The sequence below is a fragment of the Arachis ipaensis genome, chromosome B01 (assembly GCF_000816755.2).
Source record: "Arachis ipaensis cultivar K30076 chromosome B01, Araip1.1, whole genome shotgun sequence".
Classification (NCBI taxonomy): Eukaryota; Viridiplantae; Streptophyta; class Magnoliopsida; order Fabales; family Fabaceae; genus Arachis; species Arachis ipaensis.
The window spans coordinates 28,864,413-28,888,439 of record NC_029785.2 but is presented as its reverse complement, the minus strand read 5'-3'; the positions used below and the strand labels follow the sequence as shown (position 1 = coordinate 28,888,439).

At 37.2% G+C, this 24,027-nt stretch overlaps 1 long non-coding RNA gene across 1 annotated transcript; it reads right to left on the bottom strand.

Annotated features, from left to right (window-relative positions):
- Positions 2,090-22,369, bottom strand: LOC110269166. Its single transcript, XR_002358257.1, has 4 exons — positions 22,359-22,369; positions 21,231-21,235; positions 4,013-4,085; positions 2,090-2,315 (listed from the first exon to the last, which is right to left on the bottom strand). It is a non-coding gene; the product is annotated as an uncharacterized LOC110269166 (long non-coding RNA).

Genomic DNA, 24,027 nt, shown 5'->3' with positions numbered 1-24,027 from the left:
CTAAGTGAAAGTAATGAACATTTACTATTATACTTGGAAAAGACAACAAGGATAGAAACTCCAATTATCTTCCCTAACCAAGGCATTTTATTCTAAATACATATCATCTCTTGTTAGTTGTTCATTTCTTTAATTTCTAGCCATTTATTTTTTCGTTCTCAATTTCCAAAATATTCAGGAAAATCCTAACCAATAATTTGCAACTTGTGTCAACTCTTAGGGAAATGACCCGGGATTCGACTCCTGGTTATTTATTATTAATTGTGACACAATTTAAATTGATAGTGGAAATTTCGTCAGTTAAGACTGTACTTGCAACGCTGTTTTAGAAAATATTTTTCATGAATTCTTAACCGGCATTTTTCTTCCCCCTCGGGTCGTCTCTCAAGGATTTACAGGGAAGTGTAGTTTATTATTGGTTATGGAAAAGTATTTTTTGGGTTTTTTGAAATAAGGAACAAGAAAGTAAAATGGCGAGAAAATAAACTAATAACTAAGAAAGCTCCTAGCAAGGATTGAGAATTAGAAGTCCTATCCTCATTATCATCGTCAATTATGATGGTAAATGTGAATTGCCTTCACTTAGTTAACCTCTAACCAATGGAGAGGAAGGTCAAGTGCATACAATCAACTTGAGTCCACAAGTCCTAGTCAACTCATAGTGAGAGTCTAGCTTGGGTGAAGTTCAGGCTAACCAGCAATCTCCAATTACTATTCAACAAAAGACTTTTGATAACTCAAGAGTCTCTAAATACTCAATCCAAGCTAAGAATACAAAAATCTAATTTAAAATTCAACCAAGCATTTTATCAAAAACTTGGTAGGCACAAAATAAAAACATGGTAAAATTGCAACAATAATAAAGTCTAACAACTACAAATTGAAAGAAATTAACAATGACAATTGAAGAAAGCAATAACAACATGAACATATAAATTGCATTTACAAAGATCCAAAGTATCAAGAGTGCATAAACATAAGGATAACAAAGTGAAGGAAATAACAAGTGGAATTGAAGAACAAAGGTGCTAGAACAATAAATTGCAAGGAATTGTAAATAAAAACAGAAATTAACTATCAATCTAAGAAGAAATTGGAGTAGAAACCCTAAAACCTAGAGAGAGGAGAGAGCATCTCTCTCTAGAATTCTACATCTAAAACCTAAAATTGTGTGAATGAAAGTGTTAGTCTCCATTCTAGCTCCACTATGCAACCTCTAATCTGTATTTTTGGGCCTGAAACTGGGTCAAAAGCAGCCCAGAAATCGCCCCAGTGAATTCTGTTTAATGCAGCACGTGACGCTCGTCACACGTACGCGTCAACCACACGTACGCGTCGCTGGATGAATTCCTGGTCACGCGTAGGCATCAGCCACACGTGCGCGTCATTTGTTTGTTGCACCAGTCACGCATACACGTCATCCACGCGTGTGCCAGCATCTGAAATCCTTAATTTCTTGTGTTTCTTCCACTTTTGCATGCTTTTTTTCTATCCTCTAAGCCATTCTTGCCCTAGAAAACCTGAAAACACTTAACAAACATATCACGGAATTGATGGTAATAAAAGAGGATTAAAAATTAGTAAATTTAAGGCCAAAGAAGCATGTTTTCAATCATAGCACAAAATTAGGAAGGAAAATGTAAAACATGCGAATTATATGCATAAGTGTGAGAATAATGGATAAAATCCACTTAATTCAATACAAAATAAACCATAAAATAGTGGTTTATCAATCTCCCCACACTTAAACATTAGCATGTCCTCATGCTAAACTTAAGAGAACCAAAAGAGTGAAGAGGAATGGTAGGATTTATGATATACGACCTATCTATATAAATGCAAGTAAATGCAAAATGCTTTTACCTACTTGGTTAAAAGTAAATGAATCTCCCAAGAACAAATATAAACTGGATTCCACTAATTCAAATCATAAAATAAAGTATAAGTAGACTTGCTGTAACACCCCCACTATCAGAAGTCACGCTTCCGGCTGCGCTACTCTGATAGCGAAAAGTATTACGACTACTTTACATACTAAATATTAAAATAGGAGCCTATGACTCGACACTGTATTGCTGATTTCTTTGAAAAACCAGAAATAAATACTTTATTTTAAGAAAAATACAAACATGCATAGATTCATATACAAGACTCCTTACATAACAATTCAATATATTATACGTATAAAACATACAATTCCTATCCCTCTTACAAACTTGTAATAACAAAGACGAGGAAAGAAAATAATCTAATTAATACAACAGCATATAAACCAAACGCAGTATAACTCTTCTTAATGCTTCTTCATCCGGTTCCTGAAAAGGTAAAGCTGTAGGGGGGTGAGAACCTAACCACACGGTCTTACCACGGAGTTTCAAAGTTGTCATAAGAAGATATTTAATAAGAAACTGTTTTCAAGCTCAGTGATTATCATTGCCTTATGAATCTTTTAAAACCAATAGGAAATCGTTCAAAACCCTTTTCAAAGAAACAATGTTTAATTTTTCAGAAATCCGAAATCTTTCATTTCTTATAAGAAAACCTCAATCAGAAATTAACCACGCAATCAAACAACACAATTATTAATTCAGCATCCCAGTTCATTCTCAAATGTAGCATGCCAGGACAAACACAGGCAAGATAGACAAGGAAAGCACAAGTAGGTAGCAGTTACAGCAAATAGTTCAAGTAGCAGTTAAAAACAGTTTAGCAATTAGGCAAACCAAAACAAGTTCAAACCCAAGCAAAGCATACAAATACATATGATGCATGCCTGTCATATGGCTGATGAGGCTCATCTGTCGGTTATCCAGCCAATCCGACAAGTCTGAATTGTCCTTAGACTGTCCCCCGACGTGCATCCCCAAGAGTCTATGCATAGATTTTTCTCAAATAATCAATATTACTCAATGGGGGTATCATTCCCGGGAATTTATATAGTGCCCGGTCACACTTACGTCATAGGGTCAACAGAGTATCGAGTTTTCAACCTGGTACACGTGGTGGCAAGCCACGGCACTTAATCCAGAGAACCTCGTATCTCAGATATTTCAAATTCATAAGCCATATAAATAATTCATTCATCATTCATCAATATCTAAGCCATTCTCAAAATCATCATCATTCGTCAAACCATGTCCCATTTTCAAATTCATTCAAAAATTATATTTCAAATTAATCCTCATCATCCTTCTTTCCGTTAATCAACAATCTCAATTCAAAACATAATTCTTTCTTTTCTAAATAAATCAATCTGAAACAAATAGCGTTTAAGAACTAAATCTTTTTAAACAATTACTTCAAACAAAACTTCCAATTTTATAAAATTTCGACAGCTTCTCCTCTAAAACTCGGATTCTGCCACCATTTTCGGGTCCCAACCAAACCAAACCAAACACATGTTAATCAGTCAAATCACTTCCAATAACCATTATCAAAACAACAGCACTCAACCCAAGGAAATTACAAAATCCAGAATTCAATCAACCAATCCTATAAATCACAATTTAAACCGACTTCAACCAACAGCATTAATCAATAGTTAAGAATTCTCGGTCTTCTCAAACAGTTTCAAACCAAACCATCCCTCAAACACTTTTCGAATCATTTTCAAAATAGCAAATCATTCTCAATAAATAACCCATTTTCAAATATCAAGTCTTTTCCAAATTTATTTTAAAATCAAATTCCAATATCAAATCGGGTTTAATATCAAATCATATTTTAATATTAAATCTTTTCTAAAATTAAACCGTTTCCAAAATTAACCTAAAAGGCAATAATAAATCTTCTCTAATACTTCAAGGAAAACTACTTTAACAACATCAATCAACTAATCCAAATATCCAACTTTCTCAATCGATCCGTTTATCAACCAAACTAATAATCTCATTCAACCAAAACAACTCAATTCAATTCATAAGACTCACGAAATCACAAAAATGTATTTTACGAGTTAATATCGATTTATAACAACCCTGTAATGTAAAATAGATTTAAGAAAAACCCCTACCTCAATTAGTCGCAAGTTGCATAATTAAACCCATTAAATCCTTATTCTCATGTTAATCGGCAGCAACCGCAGCCTCAACCTTAGCTCCACGGTATTTGCACCCACAGCAGTAATTTAAATTCACCAACGTGCGGTGACTGGATCTCGATCCTATTGCATTAACGTCACAAGAATCTTAACAATATATAATAGAACAGCGACTGACAAAGTTAAACTGAATCAAGGAATAGCTTACCATACTAAAGAGGTGCGACTAAATCGAGCAGCCACAATAACAACACTTGCTGCAACAATGGAACGGCTCAAAGCAAGGGGGCAGCAGTGGAATGATGGCTCTGACAGTGGCGTACGACGGAGCAACTCACGATAAACAATCCCTAGCACAAACAATCTCAGCAACAATTCTTATAGTAACCAGGATTTGACCGACAATGAGGAAAAACTAGAACAGTGCTAAAGCTTACCAAGGAGATGGCGGCTCCAACGGTGGCAAAACGGCGACGGAGCACAGCTCCTTGAATGGCAGGAGAAGAGGCTCACAGTGACTAACCCTCAGCGTGGCACTCTTCCTTTCGATGGCGATGCACACCTGCGGCTCCATGGATAGCGACGGTGCTTCGGTGGCACAACCCCCAACTCGCGACAATTGCGGCGACGGTTGGACAAAACTCCCCTTCCTCGCGCAGCTCTCTCTCTCGACGCCACCTCCCTCTCGTGCGAACTCTCCTCTCGGTGGAACTGACGGCGATGATGACCCAATAGTGACGGTGACGGCTCGGTGACCCAGTGGCGACGGCGATGAGGCTTGGCGGCGGTGACGCGTGATGGCGGTGCGGACAGCTCCTCCCCCGACGCTCTCTTCCTCTCTCTCGGATCCCCCTTTGCTCTCATCCCTTTCCCCCTATTCTTTCTTCTCTGTCTCTATTTATCCCTCTCTCCCTCTACGTTTTCTTCCTTTTCTTTCTTTTTTTCTTTTGTTGCTATGTGCTGGATCTGTTTGGAAGGAAGGGAAAACTGAAAGGGGTGAGGCGGCTGAAGGGAAAGGGGAAATTAGGGTTAGAGTCATATTTTTTAGATTTAGAGTTTTGGTAAAAATTATTTTGGGTCTTACACTTGCAAAAGAAGATAGCTCATGAAAGCTGGGAACAAAGAATTGAGCATCGAACCCTCACTGGAAGTGTATGCACTCTAATCCCTCAGGTGTTTAAGGTTCGATTCTCTCAATTCTCTACTAATCTTGCTTTCTAAGGCTCGCTCTTCTTCTACCAATCAACAAAAATTTAATGCATGAATACACATATCAAGAGGTCTTTTAAGGATTGTAATGGGGTTAGGGTCAAGGTAGGATTGTATTTGGTTAAGTGGACTAAAATCTGAATCATTGATTAACCTAAACTTCCCACCTAACTTAAGACACTCCATGTAATTAGAATATAAAATCTAACTACCCATTAACTATGTTTTCCACATATTCATGCATCCGAATTCGAGTACAACTCATATGCATTGCTACCACCATTTACTTTGGGGCATTTTGTCTCCTTGTTATTTTTTTCTTTTTTTTCTCTTTTCTTTTTTTCTTTTTATTTTTCTTTTCTTTTGTTTTTTCTCAATGCATATGATTAAGGTATTGAATGTAAGAATATATGCTCACTATTTTTTTCACATTTTCACAAAAAATATACAATACCCAATTCCTAAACCAGATTTTCCAACCCAATTTTCCCACACTTAATTCATGTACACTCTCACTAGTCTAAGCTAACTAAGGATTTAAATTAAGGACATTATTGTTTTCCGCTTAGAGTTAGTGATGAGCTAAATTAAAGAACAAATGGGGTAAAATAGGCTCAACATTGGTTTGCAAAGGATAATGAAAGGGTAAGGCCATATGGGTATGTGAGCTATAGTGAAATAGGTGCATACATACATCAAACAATTGAAATATAGAATCAAGCAATACAAAGATCACAATTTTAGAGAGAACAACACAACAAAATAAGACATTGGTTGATAAAATGCAACCAATCAAATAGGTTCAAAACCTCACTGGTTTGTGTGTTCGAGCTCTAAACCATGTTCCAAAATAAATTTCTTCAAGCAAGTTCAACAAAAATTTTAATTCAAATTAGTGAAAGGCTATAAAATAGTTTCTTGGGAAAGAACTCATCACTTCAATCAAGTAGTACATACATGCCAGCAACTAACTACACATGCAATCTATTATGCAATGCGACAACTAATCTAACAAAGGAAATTAAACATTGGTGTTGAGACAGGAAGTAGTTACCCACGGAAGTCAGTCTCGACCTTCCCACACTTAAAGATTGCACCGTCCTCGGTGCATGCAAAGATGTGCAAGTGGACGGGTTGCTACAACTGATGCTTTTTCTCCAAAGATTTTTGCGGCGGTACTTGTTTGTCGCCCCATTTAGAAGTGTTCCGTTCCTCTTCTTGGTGGCCATCCTGAAAGAAAAGGAAAAGGAAGAAGAATAACCCACAGACAAAGATATGCAAACAAATGAAATATGGGTGGGCTAATGCCAAATAATAATGAAGTTCTCAACTACATGGTAGCTACAACATGCAAGTGAGAAAACAATATAGGCAAATGGCATATCAATAGTGCAAGCATTGCAACAATGAGGGAGAGAGAGTAGGTCATAAAAGACAATATAAATTCATATCAATGCAAAAGGAATACAAGTGTCATAAAAGATTAGCATTGACCTATAAATAATATCACCCAACAATATAAAACAAGTCACTAAGCACCAAAACAATGAATGAAATATTCTACAGATGAGTAAGAGAATTCAACACCAATGGAAAAATAGCAAACTTAGAAAAGAAAATAAAAACATGCACAAAGTTAAAATGCAATGAATGAAAGTATGCAAATGCAATAAGTAAAAGAGAATGAAAGATAATAAGGATGAGAAGTTAAAGAAATGATGAAGAAGAAAGTAAGAAAGGAAGAAGAAAGAAAGAGAAAGGAGAGAAGAAAGAAGAAAGAAATAGGGGAAGAGAAACGACGCGTAAGCGTCGTCCACGCGCACGCGTGGATAGCAGGGTGCGAAGGCGACGCGTGCGCGTGACTACTTTTCATGCTAGATGCACGGAACTAGCACAGTTCCATCACAACTCTCTGGTCTTTGTACCAGAGACAACATTTAGATATGACGCGTGTGCGTCGTCCATGCTTACACGTGAGATACCAAAATTGCAAATGACGCGTACGCGTGGGTTGGCCTGTGCACTTGGCCCCCCACCCGCACGGTTCCAGCACAACTCTCGGGTTTTTGCACCAGCGGTTGCAGCGTCGCATATGACGCGTGCGCGTTGGCCACTGACGATCGGATTTCCGCTAGTTTAGAAATTCACAAATAATATCTCGTTGTAAGTATAGTTTCTAAACCAACAAAGAATCCTTTCGTACAAAAGTTTGGTTGTCACAAGTAACAAAACCCAATAAAATTTATAACCAAAGTATTGAAACCTCGGGTCGTCTCTCAAGGAATTGCAGGGTAGTATGATTTATTATTGGTTATGGAAAAAGGTATATTTTTGGGTTTTTGAAATAGGGAACAGGAAAATAAACTAGCAATAAAGTAAATTAATTATCATGAAAACCATTGCAAGGTATAAGAACTGGAAATCCCATCCTAGTTATCCTTATCAGGTGTGATGAGAATTGTTTATTGCTCCCACTTAGTTAACCTTTACTAAATAAAGGAAAGTCAAGTGGACTAATCAATTTGATTCCTCAAGTCCTAGTCAACTCCTATGGAAAGACTAGCTTTAGAGGGATCCAAATTAATCAGCAAATTCCAATTTTCAATCAACAGCTGAGTTTGATAACTCAAGTATCACCAATTACTCAACCAAAGCAAACGGGGAAAAATCTAAATTAAATTAAAACCATCAATAATATGAATTGAAGAATTATTTAATTTTAGGAATTATTTTATTTTATTTTATTTTTAAGAAACATAACACATCAATGCACATGTCATTTTAATTATTTTGGTTTCACATGAGCATGCACCCAAATTCCAAATAATTTATCAATTTAATACTTCTCCTATCAACCCATGTTCCCACGGTTTCCCACACTTAGTTAGTACACAATCTCTATCTTAAGCTAACCAAAGATCCAATTTGGGGTATTTAATTTGTTTTTCTGCTTAAGGCTAGTGATGTGGTTATAGAACAGAAGGGGATTAAAAGGCTCAAGGTGGCTAACAAGGGTGACATAAAAAGGTAGGCTTATTTGGGATAAGTGAGCAAAAACAAGTAATGGTCTCAATCATATGCAAGTATGTAAATACATTCTATATTGAACATATAGAGTGGAACAAAGTAAAGTCTGCAATTATAGAGAAGGGAACACACAGGAATGAAAACTATGGTTAAATAATGTAACCATGCAATTAAGCTAAAAAACTCACGGGTTGTGTGTTCTTTGGCTCAAAAACCATATATCAGTTATGTATGTCATGCAAGTAAGAGTAAAGAGTTTCAACTCTAATCAATGTGAATGTTTAAATGGCTTTTATAAAAATAAATATATTCCTTGAGAAATGTCATCAATTTACCAACATTTATTATCATATATCTATATATATACTAAGTGGATTGTTGCGATTATGAAAAACTAAAAATTTCTAGTTTACTCTCTAATTTCAATTAAACCAAATTCTCATATGCTAAAAAGGGTAAACTAAACTAAATAATCCATATTTTCTATATCACAACTAATAAGCTACGAGTACAAATCAAGCTAAATATCTAAGATATATACAGCCAAAAATGCAAAATGTAATAAAGTAGGAATAAACAAAAGTACAGCAAAAGAAGATGTGCAAGTACTGAAAGAAAAATAAGATAAAATAAAATAAAATAAAATAAAATAAAAATACAGAAAAAGAAATAAAATAGGATAAAGAGTCTGAAAGTAGTTCACCAAAATAAGATTCGCCGGAGATAATAGCATCGTCCTCGATTCTTAGTCGTCACCTCCGGAAGGGTGTGCTGGTGTTGTCTCTATAGGGTGTGTGGGCTCTGTAGTCTGTGTGGGTGCCTGGGGATCTGCCTGCTGAAGCGGAGGCTCTGTCTGTATAGGGGCCTGTGGATCTGCCGGCTGTATCTGCTGGGGATCCTCGTGCTGGGGCTCTGCCTGCTGGTGCCCTGCCTGCGCATCCTCTGCCCGTGCATCATCCTCCTGCTCATCCGCCTCCTCCTCAGATGGCTCTGATGGTGTGTCAGACTCGGAGGGGATGTTAGTGTGTCCCGACCTGATCATCAGCTTTAAATGCTCATAGCGTCGCTTGCTGCGACGCTCAGACCGCTCATATCGCCGCTGGTTATAACGCTCCATCTGGTCCAGGAGCTCAAAGAGGCAGTGCACTAAGTGGTAAATGGGCTGGGAAGCAGGTGAGGGTGTTGTGGGTGTGGGTGGTGCAGCAGGTGCTGAAGGGGCAGCAGAAGATGTGGCTGTATCAGCGGAGGCAGCAAGAGAGGGCGGTCTGTGGCCCAGAGCCTCGAACTTCCTGCCGTGTGGGATGATCTTCTTGCAGTCGGCGGCTTGTGGCTTCTCATCTTCAGGCTCCCAGAGTACCTCATCTCGGCGGCCCAACTGGGTGATCAAATATGGGAAAGGCAGAGTGCCCCGGACATGAACTTTAGCCATGGAGTGCCTGATGAACCGTGGAAGGTACAGGTCCTTGCCTTCCATCACACACCAGATAAGAGTAATCATGGCAGCTGGCACCTCAGTCTCGTGAGTGCTCGGCATCACATAGTTGCTCAGAATTTGTTACCATAGCCGAGCCTCATCATTTAGATAAATAATTTTTATGCCTTTTGGGTTCACTGTAGACTTACCCATAACCCATGGGACAGCTGGATCAATGGATATGGTTCGCTTTACTGCCTCCCAATCAAAAGTCATAAATCTCATAGCTTCCTCAGCTTTCTGGTAACCATCCGGTTCATCTGACTTAGGCTGAAATTGGAGGATATCTTCAATGGCCTCCTTAGTAACTAAAATCTGCTTCCCTCTGAGCTGTACTGCATCCAGGGTCATCTTATAATAGTTGTAGTAAAATTCCCTGACCCAAGATGCATTAACCTCAGTCAAATTCCATTCCAGAAAGAACCAGCCTCTTTGTTTGATTTGCTCAGTGGTGTACTTTTGTAGTTCATCTGGAATTTTTAGGGTCTTCTCCAAATACAAGTGCCTTTTAGTCCCAAAGACCTCATATTTTAGTTCACAATAGCAATTTACGAACTTGATTGGATCAGTCGCAGGCACTAGTTGGTCTGCTTTTTCCAGCGGAGTAAAGTTCTTCTCACGCTAGGAATCATCATGTAGTATATCTAACAGAGCGTTAGATGATTCTCCTCTTTTTTTTTTACCTGTGCCTGCTTTAGCTTTTCCTTTCCCTTTGGGATCAGACATCCTGAAAAATAGAAAATTCAGGGTATAATTTATTGCTTAAAGCAGAAAAATAGGAAGGCAAATAGTAAACAAGCAATTTAAGCAGTAGATGTGCAAAAGAGGAATAAAAGCCAAAGCATGAAGTGAGTCAGAAAGATATAGAATGTTGGACTGAATGCAAGTGAAAATTCAAAGAATTCAATCAAAGTTCACAATCCAAAAACTATTAAATGAGATGCAGAATACTTGTTTTTCAGGAAACAATAAACATGCCTTGAAATGGGTTGAAAGTAGTTAGTTTAAAATTAAGAGAGAAGTTAGAAAGTTAATGAAGTTAAGAGTTAATAAGGGAAGTTAAAGTTAGTGGCATGGTACTGTGGTTCCTAGCTAACAGAAATGCACAAACTTAAAGAACAAACAACGCACATTCAAGCAGATAATGCGGATTATTGATGATAAATATGAAAATGAAAGAAGCATGAAAAGGGTTATGAATCGTCAATAATGCAATTGAAGTTGGAAGGGAACCAAAAGAGATAGTGAATGCTAGCCCATCCGTCCATGAATTGGCTTGGTTGAAACCAATTAGTGCAGAATTCAAAAGTACCAAAACCCATTCATGAATGGGAGTTGAGTGAAACAATTTGCAGAAAAAATTGGGCAGCATTCCAGCAATTATCATGAAGAACAATGTAAGTCTCATGATGCAGGTAACATTAAGCAAAAACACAATTTGGGTTTTCTAAGAATTTATCAACAATGAAAAACACCATATGTAACTCCCTAAGAATCGAGCCAGGAAAGCAGCCATAAGTAATAATTCAATAAACAATTGAACACATGCAGTAAGCTTTCCTTGAGCGATGAACAAATTAATGGTTGAAACATGGCATTGATGCAGCAAAGGTTGGTCAACAAGGGGCTAATTGACTCAGAATTTTGTCAATTAGTTCCTTGATCCTGGTAATGATGAATGCACATGAGAGGGAACCAAAAGTAGGACGGGGATGCTGGTCTATTGAAATATGAGTTAAACTGGGCTAAAAGAAATGGGTACAAGGTAAAAACAGTGCCAGATTCAACTCATAATTCGCGGTTGAATAACTTAGCATCAAAAACTTTTTGGAAAATTTGGCAGCATCTTGGTAGTAAATTAGGCGTTCCCGAATTAAAACAAGCAACAAATAAGTTCTCATGGAGTCAAAGCAGTTCATAAAAAAAATAAAGCAATCAGCATGTGATATGAACTCAGAGCAACAAATGCAACTGTAGTAATAATCGCAACGCATATGAAATGATGGTATTAAGCAGAGCAGCATCACATAGGATTTGAACAGCATAACATCAATATCGGCTGCCAAGCAAATTGAAAATCAGAAAATTCAAACAGCAGGAACAGAGCACTTATCAGACCTAAATCTACTAACCACATCCTAGCTGCCTAACCACCTAAAATCCACTACGAACATGCATCTCTAACTAGCCTAAATTAATCAGAATTAAAGTATGCAAACTAACTAACTTGAACAGAAAAGAAATTGGAGTACAGTGAAACCTGGGGTGCGCAGTGAAAGAAATTGAGATGAAGAGAGAGGGGGGTGGTACGTTGGCGCTGGTGGTGGCAGAACGGCGGCGCTGGCTGCAGTGGCAGTGGTGGTGGCGATTCATGGTGAGCTGTGCAGTGGGAGGTTGGAGGGAAGAGAGAAGAATGGAGGTGGAACATTGCGGGGGGGAAGTGACGCTGGGGCTAGGGTTTCCATGTCAGGGGGATTAGGGAATATAAATCCACGCGTACGCGTGGGTCACGCATGCGCGTGGATGAGGTAAAATTGAAATGACGCGAAAGCGTCATTGACGCGAACGCATAAACAGGGGATAATGAAAATGACGCATACTCGTGAAACACGCATACGCGTCGACTAGAATTGTGCTAAACGCACGAATCCAGCGTCGTTTTGGCGCAACTCTCTGTTTCAATTAAGGGGGCAAAAATTTTCACGCGTCGCGCACGCCCACGCGTGGTGTGTGTAATTGAAAGTGACGCATACGCGTCGTGGACGCGCACGCGTGGGCCAATTTGTGCTCATCGCACACCAGCTGCACGATTCCAGCCCAACTTTCTGGGCGTTGGATGGTGACGCCGATTTGGACTCGACGCCCACACATGGCCTATGCGCACGCGTGGTATGAATTTTTTTTTTGAATATGCAGAATGCAAAAATGCAGATGCTGATGTGAATGTTATGAATGATAGTAGGAAAATAAAATAAAATGAAACTAAAAACAAACAAAACAAAATAAAAATAAAATTAAAATTGAAAAAGGAACGAACTTACCATGGTGGGTTGTCTCCCACCTAGCACTTTTAGTTAAAGTCCTTAAGTTGGACATTTGATGAGCACCTTGTTATGGTGGCTTGTGCTTGAACTCATCCAGAAATCTCCACCAATGTTTGCAATTCCAGCCTCCGGGGTCCCAAACTAGGCATGTAAAAGCCTTTGAGCAAGTTAAAACAGGTGATCAGGGTCCAGGAGTGTTGATTATCAGAATGAATTCCAGGATCCCAAACCTTGCTTTTGTACCCATATTCTTGTTGATCATCATTTTTCCACTTGGGTGGCGAGTAATTGGAATTCTCACTGAGACATCCAAACAGCCTCTGAAACCCATTCAATCGAGCTCTATACCAATCCTTGCACTTCAAATTGAAGCGTGGAACCGTATTGAACCTTGCATGCCAACTCCTATTACTAACTATCTCCCTCTTACTCTTAAAGCCACAGAGAGCTCTAAGCTGGCCATCGGTTTCAAGCAAACCATATTCAAGTGGAAAGGTGAAGATAAAGGCTAAGGATTTTATCCACTTAAAGTTTGTATTGGGTGGTAATGGCCTCGGGAGAGTTGTTTTCAGTGGTTTTTCAAGCTCCACTCTCTTGTACTCTTCTGTGAATTCTTCCACTTCCTTACAAACCTCTTCAACTGCAACTGCATTTTGATCAAAGTCTTCGATTTCTTCCTCATCACTCAAGTCATAAGTTGGAGGTTGAGAAAAACCTACCTCCACATCATCTTCATATTCACTTGGGGCAGATTCTTCAATCTCAAAGAATTCAATTACGGATGCAAGTTCATCACTAGGAGAGCTTGATTCATGATCATCATTACCAAGGAAACTTGCTTCTTGATCTGTTCCGTCCAGTTCTTCATAAGATACACGCTTTGGGGGTTGTGCACTATCCTCCTTAGCATCAATTGCAAAATTCTTGGCGAAATTCTCCACAATTCTTGATTCCCATGGAGGTTCAGCATCTCCTAAGTCTTCGACCAATTCTTCTTCTTTGATAATCTCAGCTTCCTCTACTTGTTCCAATACAAAGTCATGCTCCTTACTGTCCACCGGAACTTCTAGTGTCTCCTTCATGCTACGTTCTTCATTAGATTCTCCACATGAAGCCATGGGAGTTCCTTGAGTGTCCGAACGTCGGAAAGCTAATTGATTTATCACTTGCTTCAATTGATGAAGAGTTGCATGAAATTGATCTACTGTTTCCTTGAGGCGAGCCTGTGATTCTTGGGTCGATGGATATGGACATGGTGCATATGGAAGTGGTAGTTCTTGGGAGTAATTGGATTGGAATTGGGGTGGATAAGGGTTAGGGTCATATGGAGGTGAATGGTTGTAAGTGGCTTGTGAGTATGGTGGTTCAAAGCTATGTTGAGGAAGTGGTTCATTAGCATATGATGGAGCTTGCTGGTAACTACAAGGGGGTCCACCATATCTATCATCTTGGTACGCACCTCGGAATGGCTCTTGACCATAGTAATTTAGTGGAGGTTGGTTGTCACGAAAAGGTCCACCATAACTATTGTCTTGGCATGCATTGTAGAATGGTCGTTGTCCATGGTACCTTAGAAGGTGTTGTTGCCGAAAAGGTTGATCAGATCCTCGTGGCTCCTTCCATCTTTGATTATTTTGACCTTGATGCATGTTCTTGTTATAGCTTCCATTCCTTACAACAACATTGGAACCAAACTTAAAGCGACATGGGTGAGAACTCATAGTAGCTAATAAAAATTAAAAACAAAAATAAAAACAAATAAACAAGCAAAAGAAAATATTTACAATAACCAATAATAAGGCACACAATTGCAAATCCCCGGCAACGGCACCATTTTGACGGTCGGATTTCCGCTAGTTTAGAAATTCACAAATAATATCTCATTGTAAGTATAGTTTCTAAACCAACAAAGAATCCTTTCGTACAAAAGTTTGGTTGTCACAAGTAACAAAACCCAATAAAATTTATAACCGAAGTATTGAAACCTCGGGTCGTCTCTCAAGGAATTGCAGGGTAGTATGATTTATTATTGGTTATGAAAAAAGGTATATTTTTGGGTTTTTGAAATAGGGAACAGGAAAATAAACTAGCAATAAAGTAAATTAATTATCACAAAAACCATTGCAAGGTATAAGAACTGGAAATCCCATCCTAGTTATCCTTATCAGGTGTGATGAGAATTGTTTATTGCTCCCACTTAGTTAACCCTTACTAAATAAAGGAAAGTCAAGTGGACTAATCAATTTGATTCCTCAAGTCTTAGTCAACTCCTATGGAAAGACTAGCTTTAGAGGGATCGAAATTAATCAGCAAATTCCAATTTTCAATCAACAGCTGAGTTTGATAACTCAAGTGTCACCAATTACTCAACCAAAGCAAAGGGGGAAAAATCTAAATTAAATTAAAAGCATCAATAATATGAATTGAAGAAAGCAATCTTAAATCTGAAATACCTCAATTTATATTAAATAGAAAGTCAAATTAAACATAAGAATTCATAAATCCAATAGTAACATAAAGTGATCAATAAGAGAAATAGATAAATTAAAATGCTAGAATAAATAAAAGTAGAAGAGAACATAAATTAAAGGAACATTGAACCTGGAATTGAGAAGGAATGAACCATAAACTAAGAGAAATCCTAAATCCTAAAACCTAAGAGAGAGGAGAAAGCCTCTCTCTCTAGAAAACTACATCTAAAACCTAAAATTGTTTATATTGAATGAATGATGAATGCTTCCTTTGATTCCCTCATTCTCCAGCCTCTTTTCTGTGTTTCTGGGCTTGGATTTGGGCCGAAAAAAAGTCCAAAAATTGCTGGGAGCGAATTCTGCAACTTTCTGCATGTGGCGTCTGTCACGCGTGCGCGTCATTTGGAGATTTACCTTATCACGCGTACGCGTCGCTCGTGCTTTGCGCTAGGCACGCGTCCGCGTCGCCCATGCGCGCGCGTCACTGTCAGTTTCTTCAAAACTTCATTTTCGCGCGTTCCTTCCACTTTTGCATGTTTCCTTTCTATCCTCTAAACCATTCCTGCCTTATAAAGCCTTAAAATACTCAACACATAGATCACGGCATTGAATGGTAATAAGGGATAATTAAAATTAACATTTTTAAGGCCTAGGAAACATGTTTTCACATATATCATAGAATAAGGAAGGAATTGTAACAATCATGCAAATTATATGAATAAGTGAGCAAAGACTTGATAAAAACCACTCAATTGAGCACAAGATAAATCATAAAATAGCGGTTTATTAGCCACGCGCACGCATGAGCTTCCCCTTTTTTTTTTAAATGAGAAACTAACAAGCTATCAAAGTAATGCCAAACATCATTAAACAACTAAAACCACAACTTAAACTAAATAAACCTAACTAAAAATAAAATTGCAACTTATTACCAATATAAACAAAAGGGAAAATAGGAAGAATTTACCATGGTGGGGTGTCTCCTACCTAGCACTTTTAGTTAAAGTCCTTAAGTTGGATATTTGGTGAGCTCCTTGTCATGGTGGCTTGTGCTTGAACTCATCTTGAAACTTCCACCAACGCTTGGACTTCCAATAAGCTCCAACATTTCCAAGTGAATTCACCAAGCCTTGATGAAGTTCTTCATTGTAACAGCCCAGGTCACCCGCTAGCACGATATTGTCCGCTTTGGCACACAAGGGCTCACGGTTTTTTCCTTTGACGATAAGGATGATAGTCGAAGCCCCCCACACTCACTCGTCAAAATGCGTCATGCTAGGAAGAGGTATCCACACCCTTATAAGGCATGCTTTGTTCCCCTCCCCAACCGATGTGGGACCTTACAATCCACACCCCTAAGGGAGCCCAGCGCCCTCGCTGGTACATCAATCCGGTCTCCGGCTCTGATACCATCTGTAACAGCCCAGACCACCCGCCAGCGGACAATATCGTGTTAGCGGGTGGCCTGGGCTGTTACCTTCACAAGCTTTGAGCTCCTAAAGTTGATCCTCTTGTATGCCAGGATCCCAAATCTTGTTTCTACACCCGTCTTTAAGTGGATCATCATGAATTAGATCCAAATTCTCAATGAAGTACCAAACTCTTCTCTTAGATCCAACCAATTGATCACTAGTCCAACCCCTTGCATCTATAGCTAGCTCTTGAAATCTCAACCTTGATGAGTCTTGATTTGAAACTCCAACCACTAAACATCCTTCTCTTACACTTAATTCCACAAAGGCTCCTAAGTTGGCCATCCATTTCAAGCATACCATACTCAAGTGGGACAATAAAGCTAATAGAGATAAGTTTTACCCACTCAAAAGAAGGAGTAGACGACAACCTAGGTAGAGAAGTCTCCAATGATCTTGATAAAGCATATTCAACTCCCGTCCAACTTTGCTGAAGGACTTCCACTTTTTGGAAAGATTCTTCACTTTCAAGCTCTTCCGTACCGAGTTTATCCAACTCTTCTCCGTCACTCAAATCATAAATATAAGGTTGAGAGAAATCTACCTCAACGTTGCTTTCAATTTCATCAGGAGAAGGTTCTTCAAACTCAAGGATTTCACTTGTGGATGCAAATTCATCACTAGGGGGACTTGATTCATGATCATCCTCACCAAGGGAACTTACCTCTTGATCTATTCCATCCAATTCTTCATAGGAAATATGCCTTGGAAGTTGTGTACCTTCTTCCTTAACCTCTTGTTCGAGTCTAATGGAGGGGGATTCAATTGTAGATAGAAATTCATCAATTATTGAATCCATCTCTTGATCAACCTCCTCAAAGTCTTCAACCATGATATGCCTTGGAGGTTGTACACCCTCCTCAACATTAAATTCAAACTTCTTGGAAGGAGGCTCTATGACTTGAGGTTCCCATGGACTCTCAACATCTCCCAAGTCTTCAACCACTTCTTCCTCTTCAACAATTACGTCTTTCTCCAATTGTTCTAGTACAAAATCACATTCCTCATTTTTTACTGGAGCTTCTAATCTCTCCTTCATGCTACGCTCCTCATTAAATTCTCCACATGCAACCATGGGAGTGCTTTGAGTGTCTAAGCATTGGGAGGCTAGTTTATTTGCTAACTCGGTCATGGTAGCCGAAAATTTGAGTACCGTCCTTTGCATTTCTCGTTGCCCTTGAATAAGAAAGTCGAGGGTGTTATCCATTGGAGATTGGGGTGGATAGGAGGGTTCATTGTTTGGAAAAAAGGATTCATGATAGGAAGGTGGTTCTTTCTGGTAAGGGTATGGAGGTGACGTATATTGAGGTGGTTATTGGAAGTAATTGTGTTGGAATTAGGGTGGTTCTATGTATGGTTCATATGGCTCATAAGGTGGTTGGTATGATGGATATGGGTTAGGATCATATGGAGGTGTTTGGTGGTAGGGGGCTTGTGAGTATGGTGGTTCAAAACTGTATTGAGGAGGGGATTCATAGGTATATGGTGGTGGTTGTTGGTAGTCACAAGGAGGTCCACCATATCCATTGTCTTGGTATGCATCATGGAATGGCTCTTGCTCGTAGTGCATCGGAGGAGGTTGTCGCCAAAATAGTTGATCATAAGCTTAAGGTTCCTCCCACCTTTGATTGTTCCATCCTTGATGCATATTCTCATTGTAGCTTCCATTCCCTACAACATAATTTGAACCAAACTCATAGCCAAAGAGGTGAGAATTCATAATAACAAGAGAAAATAAAACAAAAACTAACAAGAAATAATGAAAATAAACTCCTAAAACTAGCAACAACTAACAAAGAAACGAAAAGGCAAACATATTCACAATATTCACAATAACCAATTAATAAGGGACACATTTGCAATTCCCCGGCAACGGCGCCAAAAATTGATGGGAGGAAAAATGCCGGTTAAGAATTCCTGAAAAATATTTTCTAAAACAGCGTTGCAAGTACAGTCTTAACCGATGAAATTTCCATTATCAATTCAAATTGTGTCACAATTAATAATAAATAACCGGAAGTTGAATCCCAGGTCGTTTCCCTAAGAGTTGACACAAGATGCAAATTATTGGTTAGGATTTTCCTGAATATTTTTGAAATTGAGAATGAAAAAATAAATGGCTAGAAATTAAAGTAATGAACAACTAACAAGAGATCATATGTATTTAGAATAAAAGGCCTTGGTTAGGGGAGATAATTGGATTTTCTATCCTTGTTGTCTTTCCCAAGTATAATAGTAAATGTTCATTGCTTCCACTTAGTTATCCTCTAGCAATTGAAGGAAAGTCAAGTGGGTATCACTAACTCTAGCCCACAAGTCCTAGTCACTTCACACGGAAGGACTAGAGTTGGTAAGAGTTGAGTTAGCCAGCAATTCCCAATTACAGATCAATACTTGAGTATCACAGCTCAAGGGACCCCAATTAATCAACCCCCAAGCCAAGTTGGAAGATCTACTCTATTAACATGAATGCATTTTCATAAACACATGGTGGGCGTAAATAAAAGACATGATAATTATAAGGAAGTAATTAAATCAAAATTACCACTAATAATGATTAACAATAACCAGACAAACAATAAAAATAAACATAAAAATAATTCAATACATTAATGAAATTCAAGAGTAACAATATCCAAACATAAATTCAATAACCAAATGGAAAAGAGTATTAAGGGAATGAAATTAAAGAAGACAGTTATAAGAAAAATGACTCCGCTTGAAGATGTCAGCAACTCTCTCAAGATCCAAATCCAAACAAAACTAAGAACATCAAAAACCCTAGAGAAAAGTAGGTATTTTTTTTTCTCTAGAATTCAAAACTAATCTAAAACTAAAGTGAAAAGTGAAGTCCCCTCAGTCTCAGCTCCATCCGTGGCTCTAGTCTACGTTTTTGGGCTTGAAATTGGGTCCAAATCAGCCCAGAAATCGCCCCCAGCGAGTTCTGTTAAGTGCAGCACATGACGCTCTGTCACGTATACGCGTCGGCCACGTGTACGCGTCACTGAACCTTGCACCTAGCCATGCATATGCGTCAGTCACGCGTGCGAGTCGCTGAACGACGCTCCTGGTCAACTCTTTAGTTTCTTGTGTTCCTTCCACTTTAACATGCTTCATCTTCATCCTTTAAGCCATTCATGCCCTGTAAACCTGAAAACACTTAACAAACACATCACAATATCGGATGGTAATAAAGGAGAATTAAAAATTAACAATTTTAAGGCCTAGGAAGCAAGTTTTTAATCATAGCAAAAAATTAGGAAGGAAACTTGAAAGCATGCAATTTACATGAATAAGTGTGAGAATAGTTGACAAAACCCACTCAATTTAGTCCAAAATATATCATAAAATAGTGGTATATCAATACCCCACCAATTTAAGAAACTTAGATATTATTGCCTCAAGTTTTTTTAGACTAAGAATTGATATAATTAGATACCCCACCAACCAAGAACCTTAGACCATCTCCAGTAGGAAACTCATCCCAGTCCCTATTTATGGCCCACCTGTTATAAAAAGTAACTCCACATCAATTTTTGCGTCATAAACAGTAAATAGAAATTCAAAACATCTCTCTCTTCTCCATTAGGAGGAACTAACTTTAGTCCCTAATGTGGTCCCACTTAATTAATTAATTAAAATAATTAAAATTAATGTAGTTACTATTTTGTTCATGTCAAAAAATTATTGGCTAGTGAAAGTTCTTCTTTAGAGGGACTCTTGGCCTCGGTCCTAGTGAAGGGACTCTCCCCACTTTTTACTCCAATGGCCTTTTTCTTCCCATGTATCAGAATAGAGCCTCCTTTACTACCATTAGAGTTGCTCTTAGATATTCCCTTACCTTCTCAGGTAAGATTCAAATTAGACCAGTCCAATCTAAAAGCTTTTGGATACCTTACCAACCTAAAGACCTTAGATATTTTTTAACCTTCTCAGACAGGAATCATACCATATCTTGACCTAAAAACCTTACATAATTTTTTCTTAAACCTTTTCGAGACTAAGTCACTAAATGATCAAATAAATATTAAGTCTAAAGACTTATAGTCTAAATAAGCTAGAAGAAGTTTTCAACTTTTACAACATAGTTAGTGAATTCTTTCCTAATTTTTTGATATAGTCATAAAATGTTATCTAAGAAACCAAAACATATCTTAGATGTACAAGAGAATTGATTGGTACTAGACCCCATAGAGTGTGTAGGAGGATTAAAGAGTTTTCTGAACTCAGCATCTTTAGATCAGAGTCGTATCCTACATTTGAGATATTCCCACAAAGAATAGGGCATTCTCAGAATCTATATATGTAACCTACAACTAGTTTGTAGTGAAATCCTAGGTTTCCTATTCAATTGATCGATTCAAACTAGTTTTCATAATCATGTAGGAGGTTAACCAAATTTTTATTTTGAAGCTAGGTTGAAACTTGATTAACAATAAAAGGGATCTCTAGGGTATAGGTAATGCATATAAAATATGAATGTGGCAACTGTACAATTCCTAAAGTTCATTTGAAGGCCAACAACACTAATACTTGAAAAGAGATCATAAAGGTCTGGAAAAAGTTTTAGACTAACCTGTTTTGGAGAATTGGTAATTAAGAGATTATCTCTTTTTAAAAAATTACTAGGAATTACCAATCTTAGAGAGCTAGCTTTCATTGATTTAAGTAAGGATAAATTGCAAGAAAATGTGGCAAACTACACTAATGTGTAGGAAAATTGGAATTGGGAGGCAATCTGTCAAGTTCTTCTAGAGGATATTATCGATTAGTTTCAAATTCTTAAGGCTCCTAATGTCAATATAGGGGTTGATTCCATTTGTTGGATGCTTGAGGCTAATGAAAATTTTTCAATTAAAGGTCCTTATAACATTTATAATGAAAATCGGGAGGATGAAAAAAAATATTTTAAACATGTTAAAAGGCTCAAAGTACCACAAAGGATTGAGAATTTTGCCTGATTATTAATGCATAATGCTTTGTTGACCAACTCAAAGAGGCATAGAAAAGAGGTTACTAAGGATGCTAGCTGTCTAAGATACCCAAATAAAGAAGTAACGTTGATTAATGTCCTGCGTGATTGTCCCTATATTTGGAATACATTGTTAAGTAGTGTAAATAGTAGCTTTAAAAGAGATTTTTCAACCAAAATTTGAAAAATTAGTTAAAGAAACTTTATCAGCTACTAATATACCAAATGAGACTTCATGGTCCATCACCTATATAACCACCTGTAATGCTATTTGGAAGAACATGAATGAATTTATTTTTAATCAAGATGGAATTCCAAGTTCACACATTCTTCAAATAATTAGGAACTTTGCAAGAAATTATGAAGAAATCATTGCTTTAAATGGGCATATAGTAAAAAATTACTTATCCGCACTAAAGTGGAGGTTATTGGTTGAAAGTCCTTAGAAGAAGGATGCATTAAGCTGAATATTTATGGGTTAATGTGCTCTTCCCTAGTAGAATTATATTTTCTTATAGTCTCCTGTGAGACTCAACCAGGAGAGCAGTGGCTGCAATAATGATGAACATAGATGAAATTACAATCAGATGACAAAGCTGTAAAAAAATTTTGTGGGGTTTAAACTTTCAATTAAGCTTGGAGTCACTAACATGAGAATAGAGATAGATTCGATTTATGCCATTTAACTAATTCAAAGATTGAACATAGAGTTCCATACGAGAAAATTGGTTATGCATGCAATTAGGGAACTCCTTGTTAGACCTGGTGATGTTTGTGTTGCACTCATATTTAGGAAAGTTAATACAGTGCATTAATGCTCCTCCACCTTTTCTTTTCCATGTATCAGACGCTGATAAGAGAGAGATTAAATTCCCTAGAACCTTCGCTTCTCAGTTTTTTTCTGTTTGGACCTGATCCCATGTTAGCTTAAGTGACTAATTGGAACAATTCTATTACTCCTTATATAATTGAATAACTATTGACTAATAAAAGATTGGAATGCTCACAAATCTACCTATGAAAAATGAAACTAACATTGTACTAAAAATTATATTACAAACACTTTCAAATTAGCTATATTTCATTTAACTATACATCACAACAACAAGAAACATCGTTAAAATCGGCAGTTAGACCGTCGATAATATTAAAAATTGACGGCAAAATGGACGGTGAAGGTGGTCCCTATTAAGCTTGTCAATTTTTAAAAATTCTAATAAAATCGACGGCTAGCCGTCGATAATAATTTAATAAAATCGACAATATTTCCATCTATAATATGAGTTTGAGAATTTTACCTTCTTACTAAAATCAACAACGTTGCCATCGATATTATTATATAAAATCAACGACATTTCTGTCGATATTTGATTCAATAAAATCAACAATATTTCCGTCTATAATATGAGTTTGTGAATTTTACCTGCTTAATAAAATCGACAACATTGTCGTCGATATTATTATATAAAATCGACACAATGGCCGTTGATTTAATTATTTAGATACCGATAAATCCTTTGTTTATATTTTGTTTTATTTGTCTATTTTAAATTTAAAAAGCGACAATGCTACCGTCGATTTTAATAGCTATATTTTTTAATTATTTTTTCTATTTGAAAAATAGTAAACAATTAATGCAAATAAACTTTTAAATATAGAAATAAAATTTTAAAGAATATTAGATAACAAGACAAATAAACTTTTTAATATAAAAATAAAATTTATACTAAATATTAGATAATGAGTTTACAAACTTATCAAAATAATAAATAATCCTCTAACATAAAAACTCAAGACAAGATAAATAACTAAACTTAGACTTATATTAGTTTAAATTGCAATCCACTAATAATACAAAATATTCAATGCTATTCAATCCACTAAACTTGACAAGTGAAGATTACAACTCTCTTTCTATTTAAATTACAATCCATTAATAATACAAAATATTCAATATTTAGTTATCCCCAGTATGAAGTTTTTCCCCAGAATGGTGCTGATTGGTGAAGTAATAGTTGAAATTTACTCACGGATCCAACATCCAATAGCTCCGCCTCTGGAAAGTAGGGTTTTGCTCTCCATGTGCATAGTAACAATTTAAGGCTTCGACAGTTCCAACCTAATGATGCAAATCATTATAATTGAAGATTGTGGAAATCAATATAGGGATCAAAAGGCAAAGAAGTATTCCATAAATGAAAAGTTGCAAAGTACCCTTATTATCTAATATTATACTAAATATTAGATAATAAATTTACAAACTTGTCAAAATAATAATAAATAATCCTCTAACTAAAAGATTCAAGATAAGATAAATAA